Here is a 14531-nt window from a genome sequence, read left to right as displayed (position 1 = left end):
CACAATCCTTGTTGCAAAGTTTCATTTGGGCACTATCTGAATATACTGTTGAAGCCATCATGACAAAGACTTCTGTGATGCAGAATGACCTCTTGCCGATGCTCAAGTGTCCAAGATAAGCCGTGGTTAAAGAGAGCTGTCTTTGTTGCCCATATCATACTTTATGTCTATTGAATATAACAGCAATGTCAGTAGAGGGCAAATGTCCACTGGGCTCAGTTTGTGTTATCAATGAATTCATTACTGACTGATAATGCTGTTGATTATTAATTCAGATTTTTTTTAGACCTTGCATGCCTAGCATACTACCACAAATTGTGCTCTCCCTTTCACAACCTGTGAAACAGCGGACTTGATCAAAAGATCAGGCATAGGTTTGTGCTGATACCAGTTAAAAATGCCTTAAATGGCCCAGGTACTGATCTTTTAGATTGGATTAGCGCATCTCTAGCAAAATCTATACACCTATTATCCGATATTTTACTTGCATTTGAAGAAAATGACAGTTTGGAGGCAGACCAAATGACTTGCTCAGGATAGAGCTTTTTATCTACATTAGAAGTGTGTTTTACAGACACTAAACCCTGCTAGCTTCTGACCAGTTTTGTACACCTATATTATGTAATATGGAATGGTCATGAAATTTTGCACAAGGGTTCATGGATTCCCTGTTTATTGCCAAGGAATTTGTTACAGACATCTGTGCCACACTAAACAAATTGTTATATTTTGGGAGATCCCTTACTTTGTTGCTGTAGCATAACCATCGCGTCAACTTTTGTTCAGTAAATTTTTTTAAGACCAAAGACCAGAAAACCTATGACATTTCCATCAGCCTGAGTTGTCCATTTTTTTGAGAGCTAACACACTCAAAACAAGACCTTGAAAACAGTAGACTATTTTAGGAGACTGCTCATTTAAAACAATTCAGACATTAAACTGAAAGAAGTAATATGAAGTACCTGAACAGATTTTCAATCCCTCATTAGAGCAGCAGAGCATACATACCTCCTCACATGAAATTAAAATTACCTCAACATAATGATAATAAGATCACTTATGACTACCAAATGACTTGCTGAAAATTGACGACAACAACTACAAATGAGTTTTACATTAGGCGAATGCCTTTTTCATACAAACCTGATACCATAATATCTTATTGGTACATTCTCAAATTAATATTGTTGTGATATTTTCATCTTTGGAGCATCGGCATACTTTAAAAATCTCAAAGATTTGTCAATTCTGTTGTTCATTGTAATATAGGGGAAAGCTCAAGCAGACAATTCTGCAGTTACGTGGGCTTCAGACGGCTGCTGTTTAAAATGAAAATCTTTCATGTCTGGGCTGGAGATCATCTATATAAAAAGCAGGGCCTCAGTCTGAGGTGGCCATTCACAAGACAACCATTAGATGTGCAAACATCATGACCAATGCCTCTCTGGCTGCCAGGGCGCTGCATCCGTCTGGAGAAGGATGGCACTGCTGGCAGGCACTGACAGGGTAAGACTCACTCTGGGCCTATCGCAGGGGGAGATTGATGCACTTCTCAGCGGGGGGAGGACTGACATTCATTTTAATTAGGCAGGCGAAATATTGTCTCTGCGGCAGCAGCCTCCCTTGCCTCATCCTCAACTTCTCTTCTCATTGTGAGAAAGGGAGAGGCACCTCCAGGGAGGAATGACCTCCAGAATAGGCCACAAATCGGCTAAATATATCACTCCCAAATCCTGATGACATTACTTTGCTTAAGATGTTTGATTAACATTTAATTAACATTTGTATGACATTTCAGATCTAAACCAAACAAATGTATAACTGATTTCTTTGAGGTTGAGGTCCTCACTAGTGGGACAGCTCAGTGTTCGCAAGTCATATAGTGTACGTAGTCATGAAAACTAAGATCAAGGGAGGGGTTCATAAGCTCAGAGGATTGTGCCATTGTAAAAAAAAAATAAAAAATAACACATTTTAATGAGCAGGTGATTGGGGAGAGCTTCAATAGATGCCTTTCATTCAGCAAACATCATTAAAGCCTGCAGGGGCCCACAATAACCATGCAACTCACACAACAACAAACTGCAACCAACAACACACAAACAGCCACTTAAGAGAAGTCACAGGAAACACACACAACAATCTATACAACATGTACCTGTCGGTGAGCCAATTAAAACCCAAACAGGAGTCTCTGTGGCACAGTGGAGAAGCTGTAAACCAACACCTTTAATAAACCCAGCCACTAGGCATGTCACTGCTTTCTGCTCCACATACTGTTTATTTTCCATCCTCTGGCAGTGACATCTGAGACACAGAAAGGAATAAAATGAACAAAATTTCTAAGCTATCAGAGAAGACCCATCAGTGTGTATAGATTCAATATTATCAGTAGAGTTTAAAATATACAACTAAGCAGCAGCTTATCATTTATTTTTCAATCATTTTTAATTGCTAAGGTTCTACAGAGACAAGGCAGATGCAAACCTACAGCATAGCAGGCTTGTCAAATTTGGGATTTTTTCACATGTTGAGGCAACATGCATGGAGCTTTGGCTAGAACAATACCTACACTACCATTCAAAAGTTTGGGGTCACTTAGAAATGTCCTTTTCTTTTTTTGAAAGAGAAGCAGTTTGTTTCAATGAAGATAACATTAAATGAATCAAAAATTCAGCCCAGACATTGATTATGTGGTAAATGACTATTTTAGCTGGAAATGGCTGATTTTTAATGGAATATCTACACCATCACACCTGTGTTCTTATGGTACATTGGGTTGGCTAATGGTGTTGAAAAGCTAATTGATGATTAGAAAACCCTTGTGCAATTATTTTAACACATGAATAAAAGTGTGAGTATTCATGGAAAACATGAAATTGTCTGGTTGACCTCAAACTTTTGAATGGTAGTGTATGTAAGGGAAAGTCACAAAAGTTAATGTGTACTGGACAAACATATCTTCTACCTAACTTGTTTACTGCACACACTAGTTACCAAGCCCTACTTCCAGAGCACCACAGTACTTTGTAGGGTTACACATTTAAAAACATGTAACAAGCTATTGTGTACTAGCATTTAGATCATTTTGTAAGATCATTTTAGAGAGTTCTCCTTTGAAATCATTTTTTACATGAAAAAAATCAATTAATTTATGAAGGTAATATTACCTTAATTTATGAGCTAGATACAGTCAATAAAATCTGCTTGCAACAGCTGTAATTTCAGTCAACATAGTTGATAGCTGCCAGCAAGAAATGAGATGCCTGCTTTTGCCTGCCACAGCTGCTGAAGCCAGTAAAGTCAGAACTACATAAATGTTATATGAACAAATAAAGGTTTGTCAAAAAACCCTGGAAAGGGCTGGAATTATCAACATGACTCAAACAATAAACTAAACATAGGGTACATTTCCACAGCACTAATTTCAGCACAATAACAAAATCATTCATTACTCATCAGTCTGCTTCTTTGATCTTTAATGAGTTGCACTGACTAATTCATTTCGATCAATATCAGTGTGTTTTAAAAAGGGCTCTGTGGGTTAAATACAGGCCTGACTCACTGCTTGAAAGTGTACAAAACATGACTAAATAAGCGTCATTTATGAAATATTGAAGTCCCTCTCAGGTCATTGACTAAACCCTTAAAAACTCATCTGTGTGTCAACATGACAATACTTTGATGCTTTTAAAATTAAAACGTCCTCTTCCTCTTAAAAGGTTCCACATGATGAAATTCTATTACGGATGTTTTAAAAATTCAGAGGTGTAATATGAAAGCTGTAGAAATAAGAAAACATTTACTACTGGCAAAATTTTAGTGAAATGATTACCGTTTATCCAGTTTCTACTTAAAAATGGGTAAAAATCTTACAGGCCAGTAAGAATTTTGCCCATTTTCTAAGTAGAAACTGGATAAACAATAATCATCTAAGTAAAATTTTGCATGATTCTGCCACCTCAAAGCCATTCAGAAAGGGCAGCTGCCTTGCAGGGGTTTTTTCCCCTTTCTAGAGCTGCTTCAGTTAACTGTAAAATGCCTCATCTACAAGCAAAGCTCCCCAAATGTTCTACTGTCAACTGTAAGAGCACACAAGAGTCTTCATGCACTCCCAGCATCTGAGGAGCTAAAGATCCAGTGGGTTACTTTGAAAATTGATGGCAATGTCCCCACAGCAATGGAACAATCCTTATTGTCAGCTTTGATCACATGCCCCTAGGTCAAAGCTCTTTGGAAGCAGTAACACCAGGAAGCATTCGGCTAGGGTGGAAACTTTAAGCACAACCATCTGCCAGCTGAGTCAAATGTCAGCTCTCCCTAGCCTGGTTCTGTTAGAGGGTCCCACTAAAGGGGAGGTTTATTGTTCCTTCCCACTGTCATCAAATGTTTGCTCAAATGGAAACTAAAGGAAACTTTGGATGTGTTGAATTTCTCTGTTTCAAATTTGTAAGGTCCTCACCTTACTATGTGAAGCGCTATGAAATGACATATGTTGTGAACTGGCGCTATATAAATAAAATTTAAATGAAAAGAGTTGAATAAGCAAGGATTGGGTGGGCTTCTGCTGCCATACAGTCAACTGCTTTGGTCTGCGCTTTCAATCAGAGATGCAGAGACAGTCTTCTAACTGAAGGGGGCGGGGATAGCAGTGGTTCAGCTGTATTAAAGCTACAGACACTTAAACAGTCCATTTACAATAGGACTAAAACCAAAAGGACATTTTAAAGATACCTTCTGAGGACACATGGGACTTTCATTAACTTACACTGACTAGTTATAACTCTGTCTATCTCTATCTACATCTGTCCTTCGACCACCACTCGCTTATGGCCCAGCACCCAAGCTCACCAATGACTTTGTTCAATAACAACTCAATACTACTCAATGACGATTTGCAATATTGGAGAAATTCAGCCATACATGTTTGAACAGGAAATCATTTCTTAAGAAAAATAATGATATTTTAAAAAGCCCCACACAAAGATTGGTTCCTTAGGTTTGTCTTTTTCACAATGTCATTAATGCATTGCTTATCTCGTTCATCATGCGTCTTGATTTTCACTGAAGTGGGTCGTCCAGTCATGTGCACAACCAAATTGGTAAACAGTGGAAGGATTCCATGAGAATTTCTCTCCAAAGGCTAAAATCTTTGAAGTCTTCTTGTACTGTTGCAGTTTATCACCACATGAAATATCTTAATCTCTACATCTGTAACTGGTGCTAGCAGCTGTCAATGAAGAAATAATTCTGGATATGTGAAATGAATTTTGTATCCACTGTACTCATAAGTGCCAGTCATTTGGGAAATATTCTTTGTCACCCTCTGACAGCCAACGGATGTTTTTGGTTTTAGTTTTACATCAAATCACAGACATAAAGTAATACAACATCCATGAATGCTATGCAATTTTGACTTTTTTTCCTACAGATGACCGTGTTTTATTTTTACAACTGGAATGTTGCTTTATATAATGTATGAGAAATGGGCATGCTGCCAAATTCAGCCCGCCGTCTGCATATACTCAGATGAGAGCTCAGTAAAGGGCAAGACAGTGAGTACATTTAAAGGTCATGCATAAATGGTTACCCTTCCTCAGACGCTCAGTAATCAGTTGTGCAGCTCTCTAAGCCCAGTCAGAGTCAAAGGTAACACAACATGAAAAAATTTTGTGGGTAACATTTTCATTACCGGTTGAGCGCCGGCCCAGTTACTCAAACAGAGAACCCATTTCTGTAAATGACGCATATCAAAAGTGCCAGCATCCCCTTTCAGCAACACAAGTTTGCTGTCATGTAACAGCTTCGGAGTGTCGCCAATTACTGTTCCAAGAATGTGATTCTCGTCTGACAGTCTCTCAGATACATAAGAGTGGTAAGACAGAGACAATGAAACCAAGTATCTCCTCTCAACATGTCCCTCCCTGCCCCTCTGTCTATCCATCTATCTGCTTTGCTTCTGTCTTTCTGAGCCTGTGACCTACAAGCAGTCACTCATTCCCTGTGTCAGTGTTTTGGATGACTGCAGCTGTCACACCCCCCGACAAATTGTTTCCTGGCAAAAGGACGAAGACGTCCAGGCCAGCAGCGCTTTCTCCCCTGATTTCCCCTGGACCAGCCCCCCCATTAGTGATGAGCTAGTGCTTGTCAGCAGAAGAAGGCAGACCACAATAAGCTCCATCGTCTCGCATTAAGTCGTTATGTGTTTGTATTACTTGGCTCAGTAGATGAGCAGTGCTGGGCTAACAGTGTTTGAGGAGAGGCAATGATCAGCAAGCAGCAGCGAGGAAGAGACGTCTCAGATGGAGTTACGGCAGGGCTAAATTGGTGCTGACAGAACACAATTAGGAGAGCCGTCGCTGCTTCACGTCAGTTGTCAGTGACCCAAGTATTCTCACAGGGAGTAAATCATGTCCTGTGGTAGGCGTCCACTTACACTTTTGAGTGGATAACTAAATGCATGATGTCCTATGATGGATACCGTTTCTCTACTTCTCAAATAGATGAATATGTCAACGAGCTCAGAAAGGAGGATTAAAGAGGTCAAAATATTTTACAAGTACTTCCTCTTATGGCTCTTCTGACTCCTATGAAAGGCAGCTTATTCTCCAATGTTTGTAAATGGACAAAGAAATCCATGACATACAGGGTCCGTTTAGCCAAAATGACAGAAAACAGGTTCTCTCGAATACCCTTCATTGCATCTATGTATTGTTTCGTGCATGAAAGTTCGTTCTTGACCTACACTACCATTCAAAAGTTTGGGGTCAACCAGACAATTTCATGTTTTCCATGAAAAGTCACACTTTTATTCATGTGTTAGCATAATTGTACAAGGGTTTTCTAATCATCAACTAGCCTTTCAACAGAATTAACTAACATAATGTACCATTAGAACACAGGAGTGATGGTTGCTGGAAATGTTCCTCTGTACCCCTATGTAGATGTTCCATTAAAAATCAGTTTGAACAGTCATTTACCACATTAACAATGTCTGGACTGTGTTTCTGATTAATTTAATGTTATCTACATTGAAAAAACTGCTTTCCATTCAAAAATAAGGACATTTCTTAGTGACGCCAAACTTTTGAAAGGTAGATGTAGATGTGATAATAGATTTATATATCATACACAGGGAAGATGACAACGTAACCCTGTTCATCTTCACTAGTGTGAAAGACACTACACTTTTCTGAGTTTCTTCAGTGACTTCTGAATCTACATGTAATCGTTAGATGTATATGTATATGCTTTGACATTCTCCTGGAGTTAGAAAGGTCAAAAGGCTGGATCTTAAAATCTGGACAAATAAACCAAAACTATCAGCATGGATAGATACCACTAAAGGTAAGCAAGAAATACAGTGTGTTTACATTGAAAAAATTGTACATTTTCTGTTTCATTTATATATTGGCACTTCACAACATGTGTTATCCTATGGCAATTCACATAGTAAGGTGAAGACCCTACACATTTTAAGCAGAGACAGTCAACACATTTTAAAAATGAAGTAGTATCAAAGATAGCACATTTATATGCAGTGTTCTTAAATCTCTCAGACTACATGTGTATCGGTCAATATAGTCACTACATGGTATTATAATAACTACATTGTATTATAATGCCCGATTAATAGCATGTTTCATACTACAAAACAATAAAGTGCATAAATAGGCAATTACAATAATAAAATGGTAAAAGACAGAGGGAATTGCTTTCACCCTGCCTTTCTTTTTCTGTCACAGCTTCTTCAGGTTTCTACCTCAATAGGCCACAGAGTGATGTGGAAAAGTGTGCTGGAATGGACATGGAAGGACAGAGTTCCTCTGTGGGCAGCCTATCAAGGCATAAGTATTGAGAGGTGTGCTGGGCAACACAATGAAGCCCTTGATGAGAAAGGGTTATAAGACAAATAAATGAAATAGGAAGACAGTGGATGGGAAAATGAGAAAGAGGAAGGCAGAGGCAGGAAGTGGACATGTTGTATGTAACTGCAAAAAAAGTTGAGCATTTGAAGTTCGTCGACCCCAGACACCCTCTGAGAACAGCCTATCAGACAAATTCCTAGTTCCTCCTCTCTCCCCAGCTTCCTTCATTTAAATTGTTATCTCCATCCCTCTGACTGCTGCTAAGGAGCATGAAAAAGTCTGCTCAAATGCTCAGAGAGAGAGAGAGAGAGAGAGAGAGAGAGAGAGAGAGAGAGAGAGAGAGAGAGAGAGAGAGAGCATGTGCCACTAAGAGAAAAGGCAGAAAAAGCAACCCAATCATAACTAAAAATCAAAAATACCAAAGATGGCAAATGACGACACTGCATGATTTTCTTTCTTCATAACCACAGGCAATGAGGGCAATGCAATTTTTGCAAAAAGGAGGCCATCCTTGTTCTTTGTCTTACACTGAGATGTAGACTGGCTTTTAACACAAGACATGTAAGCGTCTCAGAGCACCGGGTGATTGCCTCTGTATTGCAGCGGTAATGTTTTGAGAGAGAAGGGATTTCAAACAAAATTGTTTTACTCTTTTCACCCACCTTAGCCCCATCAGAATACATCAAAGGACATCATTTTATTTAATCAGAGAAAAGAACAACAGCAAGACAGAGTGGAATGTTCCTGCCATGGAAACACAGCCCTATAACAGAGGATGCTTCCTTATGTTGCACTACACAGCACCATCTAGTGTTAGTCTATACAGTCAATGGTAGAGGAACATGTAAAACGACAGGAAACAGCTTTAACACCCCATTGCACGAGATTCAATAGCAGTATGAAGGTGTTACTCATGGATAAATCCACACTCATAATAAGGAATGTTACAGGCATTTGTTTATGTCCATTATCAGAAGACTGCACAAAAAAGTGATTTGTACTAATATTATTAAACCCTCTGAGGTTTTTCTGCAAAATACAACATTTTCTGTTCTATTGAATACCATCCCTGTGTCACTTCATGCATCATGTCTACACTACTTGAAACTATTTTCATTTTCAAATTCTGTATTAATATATCTTACTGTATTTCATTACATTTTTTTCACTTTTATTATCTATCAAATACTGTGTAAACAATACATATATTGTGTTTTATATACAGCAGAAATGAGTACAGCCCTGTGCAATATTAAATGTCAAATTATTCAAAGTTGTGTCAGTCATTTCATCACTTCCAAGTTGTAAAGTATAATATTTTCTCACAAAACTAACAGATTAGATATATTATAAACATAGGCCCCAGAGTATGAACTCAATGCAACAAAAGCTAACACACTCTTCATTAAGATTCAACTCTTTTATTTTTCTATACGTCATATATGCAACTGTACTTTTGATGATAGACTCAATCCTTCCCGGCATGGGACCAGTTTTGCACATGTTTCTGGAGAGACAATCTTCCATTCTTCAAAGACATTTTTTTCAAGCTGATGTTTGCTGGAGAGTTTTTGTTGATCTGTCTTCCTCTTTAAAATACCCCTGAAGTGTCCTAATGCTTTCAAGTTAGGAACATATTTGGCCTGGTCATTGCATTTTTTTTCTTCTTCTTCAGAAACTCTTGTGGGACCGTGTGTTTTGGACTGTATCATGCTGGAATATTCCTTTTCCTGCCAAGCTTCTGTAGACTGGGAGTCATCTTATCCACAGACATTCATGGCATCATCTTTAAATGTCATCTCCCCAACACATCATCACACACCCACATAAGTGCTTCACTGTCAGGAGTATGCATTCACTGTGCTAGTCCTGGCAAGGTTCAAGCATCTGAGTCAAGTAGATGTATCTTGGATTGATCTCACCTGAGAATGTACTCCCAATATTGATTCACCATTGTTCTTTTCCTGTTCTTTAGGAAAGTGTATTCTTGTACTTTCTTGCCACAGACTGAGCAAGGCTTTTTGTCTTGCATGCCATTTTCATAAAAGCTGACAATACAGAATGTTCCTTACATTATCTGAGCTGTCACAGAAACTCCAGTTTCCAATGATAACTTTTGTGCCAGGTTTAAAGCACCTGCCTGTCTGCTTGCCTGAGCCTGACTGCGTAAACAGTCCATAATCTGTATCATCAAGTCAACAAGGCTAACTAGAAAGCACAGGCACTCTTAATTTTGTTTTACTGATCACAGGTTTTCTAACTTGTGTGTCAGCGATCTCAACTTTCTAGATTGAGTCTATACATACAAAATAGTCTTCCAGAAATATTTTGATTGTTCAGAAGAGGAAATACTTTTCTACTTCAAAACAATGCAAATATTGACAAGTGATACAGTTTTAAATCATTTGACATTTAAGTGAAACTGCACAAAGTTGAACACACTTCTGCTGTACACTGTAGTTACCCTTACTATTGTATATAACTCTTTTCAAGTTTCAAACCTCCTTTAATATGCAATTTTTCCTTTTTCCAATAACTCAGGTCACACTCACACTTCAACAATTTTCAGCAACTTAAGCTATACCTGTTTAGACATCAAACCATGTTCATCAATTTTGTCATTTGGTCATTTCAGAATATGTTCAAGGGTTTTGGTCCAAATAAACCTGTGCATATACAACTGTAGTGCTATCCTAAATATCATAATTGCACATAAGACTCAAGGCGCAAGTATGCAGATGTTAATTAAAATAGCCATACTGAATAGCATGAAAATATACGCCAAGATCAAAGGTTTTTCAAGACGAGTAACTAAGTATGAGTTGTGGTTAGAAAATGTCCACATAAAAGCAAGTTGATTGACTTTTGCTGGTTTAGGTACCACCAGAGTTGTTCAAGGGCTTACAAAGTCTTAGAAGAGGTTGTTGGCAGCAATCAGACATGAACATTCAGATTTGTAGTTCCCAAGTGGTGTCAAGTGGTGTGAAGCCTTGTTGACAGTGCACAGCTGCCTGCCCTGAAGGCACACCTTAGCTCAATACAGCTACAACACCTCAAAAGCATCATATCTCTGACAGCTGTGACACAGTGCAGGGACACAAATACTGTCCCATCACACTCTTCTTCGGTAGCCAAAGATACAGAGCATGAAGTTGTAGCGGTCAGCTGATAAAATGGGAGCCCTTTTCGAGATGCAGTAGGTGGCTGGGTGAGATTTCTTCAGGAGGCAGCTTGTATCAAATCCTTATCACTCAACACCCAAGACACATCAGCCTCTGGATTAATACTCACAAATAAAACATGCACACACCAGAATACAAACACACACACACAAACACATTTTGTCTCCCACACAGAGACAAAAAATGACTCTACTCGTTTAGTATCCCTCACCTCATTAAACATGCAAATATTCACGCCATACAAGGTGAAGGTGGTGAAGCAGAGTGTGGTGGAAGATCTTTTTAGTGTCACACTCCCATGCTATTCTGGGATGATGTAGATGACAATTTGATGGTCCTATCAGGTTTATTAGAATGCCTGAGCTTGAGTAAAGTTTGTTCAACAAGGGCAAGAATTCCATTGGAAGTATAAATGTTCCCAATAAATTTCATAGAAATGTGTATGCAGCACATTTGGCCCAGAGTTTAAACTGTTGTCAATGTTTTTAAGAAATCCATTCCATCCTCTTTGTGTGGCCGTATCATTTTTATATATGTTCTTATAAGTATATACTTAAAGTTCATTTCCACACAACTGAAATAATTGGTCTCAATGCAGATAAGCAGACAACAGAAATTTGATGGACTCCAATAATTTTTTTTGACAAACATCAGGATGGAGTGGAACGATTTTGCTGATCCTATGGTTTATCGTCTAGTGGCATCAATATACCCAAATTTTAAGTTATTCAGTATTTTGTTGCTGAATTAATTCTTATTTTACACTTCAAGCAATTCTAATTGCCTAAAGAGTAACTAGCGTAACTGTAGACTCTCAGTCTAAATCTATTTTGCTTTGTCAAATTACAAAATACAGTATTAACGGAAATTTTAAGCACTTCTGAGATTTCCTTCGCAGGAGTTGTCATATGTTCCATGTGCCAGAATAAGAACAAAAAGTTGCTGTAAATGCCCATAATGTGTCAACAAGTCCATGGAATGATCACTCTCATCCATGGCAAAGGGGGAGAGAGGGAGAGGGGGTGAGACTGTCCATTCACAATAGACTTATTGCCTGTCAAGTGGTTGCAGAGGTAAGAATGGGTGAACTAACTGCAAATGTACCAAGTTGTTCTAATTACTGAGGGGCTAGTTGTTTTTCTATTGCTTTTAATTGGTGATCTGGTGACCCCTGCTTGTATAAGGTACAACACACAGTAACACGGAAAGAGTCCTGCCTTGGCATACATTAAGTGTTGAAGTTACACCCACACACATAATTACTACAGTGTTTCTGTGGTTGTCCAAGCTATAAGCAAGGGTTAAATGGTAGGGTTTGAACTTGGAACTTAGTTCCTTGGGAAAATGTTGACTGCGTGGGTCTGTAAGATATGACTATAAGAAGTGTAAGTCATATACACAGAGAACAAATGTAAGACAGGACTTTAGATTTTGTCAGTCACAGCAGCAATGATTACAAAAGAATTGTGTCTCTCAAAGGCCATTAACAGAAAAACTCAAAATAAATTATGTCTCAGACAGTATTCTATCAATGGGATTCCTATAAAATAATGTGATGTTCTTCAACATTGTGTAACTTAAACTCAGTGCTTATCTTAGTAATAATACACATTCAACCACAGTGACTGACCAATGTTGATTTTTTTTTTATTGAAGCCAAATATTTGCTAATTTCACTGACAAACTCTTCTAATGGGCAAGTGGCCCAATATATTAAATACAGAAATACATCACAGACAGCTGCAAAGTAAAGAGACTATGTCTTCATTCTATAATTGTGTGCAGACAGAGTGAAATTGAAAGATCATATGTCTGAAACAAAGAGACTCTAATAAGAACTGGTCATTGAATCTCAATGTTTTTTTAGAACTAACTAAAATATGTCTGCAACGCTGAGTAATAAAAACTGTCAAGAACTGAGAACTGAAGTTGAATATCTGCTTAGATATTTCTGAATTTAAATCATAAATTTGTTAGTTTTTGGAATACTTTATGTAGGCTTTATGGCTGCTTGTGCTGACACAACAGTAAACAATAAACTACTTTTTAAAAAGCTTGCATTTCTTTTTAGATGACCACAGAACTGATTTTGCTGAAATGCATATTTATGTTCCTTAGTGTGAGGTACTGGGAAAATAAAGTTTGATTCCAGGTAGTGTATCTCAGGTACTACACTGCAACTGTATTCTTCATCAATCCCAATGAAAGTCAAGTTATTTACCTTGTAAACATGTTCATATCGTGTGCTAGAAGACACAACATGAGTGAAATAAGCAGTAAAAACTATCTATCTATCTATCTATCTATCTATCTATCTATCTATCTATCTATATCTATCTATCTATCTATCTATCTATCTATCTATCTATCTATCTATCAACTTTCACACACAGAATATAGTTTCTATGTGATTAATCAATGACTGGAGAGGAACTTTAATACATTTTCAGTTAAACTACCCAGACTCTTCTCTGACTGTATATTTATGCTGCTTGATTTTTTTCCACTCTAACACAGATATCAGTATTAGGAAGTTTTTTAAAAAAACTGATAGATATTATTTATAGAGTAGATCCAACATTTCTTTACTGTAAGTCTCATGTGCATATACATGAAATGGTGAAACAGTAAGTGGAGCAAAACAAATCAATAGTAGAACATTTTGCAGTGCATCAAAAAAAAACAACTGTCAGAAAGCTTAAATTCCCATATTTCTCAGAAAGTCTTTTAAGAGCCCTGGAAAGTCCTCCTCATACAAGCTGCATTTTAGTGATGTGAAAATTTTTTTTAAGAAACAAAGTGCGTAACGCCCATAGAATACACCGTCAGTGAAACAACCCATCACCTAGGCAACACTTTAAAGCCATGAGTTTGAATTTACTGGCTACTTCCCCTTTGTTACTTGAGCCAGAAAGAAGAGAAGTGGTGAACTTCCATTGCCTGAAACGCCAGCACAGCTAAGAGTGATGGGCTGAGTCTCCTAGGTTAATGCTAATGATACTTTGATAGTTTATTGTTATTGTCATGCAACGGTGTTGGTGGTAATTGCTTTGGCACGGCATGGTAGCTCGGTTCCAGTCCAAATAGAGAGAAAAACAAGCAAACAGCCACAGTAAGCCATCACAGCAACACAAACAATAGGAAAAAACATGAATGTAAAAATATGTACTGTGAATATATGATGTATGATATAACCTAATCACTGGCATATTCATCTGTGCACACTGCTGTTTACATGTGGGAGAATGATTTTCACTGTAGAGATGGAGGCAGAGGAAGAAAGACAATGCTCCTTAGGAAATTGACTTGTTTAAGCATTGAATCTTTTAAGTGTAGTTAAGAACTTTGTACAAAGTGGAAATTCTGGTTGCTGCTCAGTTCATCAAGAGGCTGATTCTATGACAGGCTCCAACTTGTAGATTAACAAAGTTCAAGGCTGAAGACTCAGTGTAAACTGTATAGCTGTTTGTGTATCTTACTT

The 14531-nt window shown here is 37.9% G+C and overlaps 1 protein-coding gene across 2 annotated transcripts in view; it reads right to left on the bottom strand.

Moving 5' to 3' along the window:
• Window positions 1–14531, bottom strand: part of nphp4 (nephronophthisis 4) — a 202952-nt gene that overhangs the window by 114615 nt on the left and 73806 nt on the right. The gene's annotated exons all lie outside the window — the stretch shown is intronic.

This window comes from Amphiprion ocellaris, chromosome 8, assembly GCF_022539595.1.
Source record: "Amphiprion ocellaris isolate individual 3 ecotype Okinawa chromosome 8, ASM2253959v1, whole genome shotgun sequence".
Classification (NCBI taxonomy): domain Eukaryota; kingdom Metazoa; phylum Chordata; class Actinopteri; family Pomacentridae; genus Amphiprion; species Amphiprion ocellaris.
The sequence above is the reverse complement of the archived record's forward strand: the minus strand, read 5'-3'. Positions and strand labels throughout refer to the sequence as shown.